General features: G+C 29.4%; 1 protein-coding gene across 6 annotated transcripts in view; it reads left to right on the top strand.

The window, feature by feature from the left end:
- The window catches only part of FOXP2 (forkhead box P2), a 596,683-nt gene that overhangs the window by 528,044 nt on the left and 66,139 nt on the right, over positions 1–2,500 (top strand).

The raw sequence follows: 2,500 nt of genomic DNA, 5'->3' as shown, positions 1-2,500 counted from the left end.
ATTATCCATACATTTTTAAAAGGCTGATACTGATTTTGTCTATTTAAATATTTGTAAGTAGTATAATCTCTACATTTTTATGTGTATACAGTTAATCTTTATTCATTTTTATCAGTGAATACCTAGAGTAGCTCATGGTAGCAAGGAAATGAAATGGGACAGTAACAATAAACGATGAGGGAGGAGAAGAGGAAATGTGTCACTTACAATGAGTAACTAAAAAATGGAGGCTCAGCATTTTTCAAATTACAAGTGAACGAGTCTGCATATTACTGACCTTTGTTGTAGAAAAAACTAGTTTTTTGTTTATTAAATAATTTAGATTTTTAGTAATCTCCTTAGTTTGGGTGAGCCTTATATATGTGGATTTAGAGATAATAATATTAGTCTATTTGTAGTGTTAGAAAACCCTCAGAAGTGTACCTGTGTTTTTCTACCTCCATAATTAATTTGAATTTATGTCTTTTGTACACATAGAAGTAGAGTGTTCAATCATGTATGTGTTAATTGGCTTATCTTTCTATTTGTTTTTATGTCTGTATATTGTCAGTTTTAGATGGCAGTTTCCTAGAAGGTAGGCCAGAATCTGATTAAAATTTTAAAAAATCACATACATGTGACCATTTAATACATATGATCTTAAGAAGATAATAATGTCATGGTTATATTTATGTCATAACTATTCATTGAAAGGCACTCAAACCATTTTAAGAGTAAAAATAATCATCTAACTTACGTAGTGTAAGGACTAGTGTACTCTAAAGAATGTGAAGATAGAAAACTTGCTTAAATTTGCTAATTTATCAAATCGATCACAATAACAACAAATTCTACAGTCATATGTATAAGCTGAAATCTGACTGTAAACTCTTAGTGGTTTATAGCATACCTCCATTCATAGAACTTTCCCCATACAGGTCATTTATCATTATACATAAAGTATTTGTACTTGTAGGTATAAGAATAATGAAGGAATAATATGGGAATAATTAAAACAGTATATACTGAAAAAATAAGGGGCTGTTAGGTGAGAAGTGTGACAAGCTTCTTATCTATGGTTAACTTTATAGAAGGCATATCTCTCTCTCTATATATATATATATATATCCATTTACATATCTATAAACTCTATATCATCTATCTATCTATCTATCTATCTAGATTGACAGCCTTTTTAGTTTAATATGTCTGTCTTTCTCTATCCATTTCAGTGTGATTCCTTGTTATTTGGAAATAGTATGAGGTAAATGATTGTTTGAAGAAAAGACATTTTTGTAGATTGATACTTTTTTTTCTAACTACTTGTTCTAACCATTCTATTTGTTTATCAAAGAACAAGCAGTTAAGTAAACTGACAGTCAATTTTATAAATCAACCAAACACTTGAAAAACCCCTTGGTGAATTAATTTTACAATATACATTTCAGAATGCTTTTTATTATAATAAATTCAAATTCAGTAATTTATAGGTATGCCAGTATATTCTTTAAAAATACAGAAATTTTTTTTTAAATCACTGAATTTCTGTCATAATGTTTCAAGTTACTCAATTTGATCTAATTAATCTGAATATGTTAACATGGAGAAAAGAAAAGGCATTGCTATTTTTCAGTATTAAATATGAAAGATTTTGATTTATTTGGTTCTTTATTTCTTTTTGGCGAGAAGAGTTAATCCACCCTGGATTTCTTTTTTTTTCTTGTGCTTCTTCTAACCTCTTTTCATTATTAATTTCTCCTTTCTTCATAACATAAAGTGCCACACTGGAAAAGTTTGAACTGCATTAAAAAATGACTATTAAAATAAGTTCTGAACTATATCTGTTAATCATTTTAGGTTTTCAAAGACATGTTGTCCAATTAATTTGTCCTAAAACAGTATTTATAGAGATACTAGCTTTTATTTACAGTAAAAATGAATTGTTTTTTCTAGGAAAGTGATTGCTATTTCAAAGATTGCAAACTTGGAAAGTTGACACGTTGTTTGATGGCATACTGGTTAGTACAAGTAATGCCTCAAACAGTGTTACTTGACTTCTATCTGAGCATATACTTTAGGTTTCTGTACCGATTTTTCTGATCACCACTCTTGCCGTCCTTTTCCTATTTCTTCACATCCATTCCGTCTTTAGGGCTTTCCCCCTAGCTTGTCCTTTTTCCATATTTTCCTTTCTTCCTTCCTTCTTTTTCCTTTATATATTTTCCTTCTTCCTTGTCTTAATTTTGCCTCTCAACCTCAGAACCCTGAAGATAAAGGAAGTAGTAGAAAAAAAGTTTTAAGTAAATTACTTTTATTATTTTCAGTTCAGTGAATAAGCTTTGAGTAATTGCTAAATTTTTGTACTTCCTGGTAGAAACTTAGTTGTTTGAAATAAGAAAAGGTTTAAAGAAGGAGCTAGAATACTAGTTTTGTGAGTTCTTCTTTCAGAAGACCTATGTATGTCATTTTTCTGGAGACACACACACACACACACACATATATATATGTATCTCCTATGTGA

This window comes from Papio anubis, chromosome 4, assembly GCF_008728515.1.
Source record: "Papio anubis isolate 15944 chromosome 4, Panubis1.0, whole genome shotgun sequence".
NCBI classification, from domain to species: Eukaryota; Metazoa; Chordata; class Mammalia; order Primates; family Cercopithecidae; genus Papio; species Papio anubis.
This window is presented reverse-complemented; position numbering and strand designations above follow the sequence as displayed.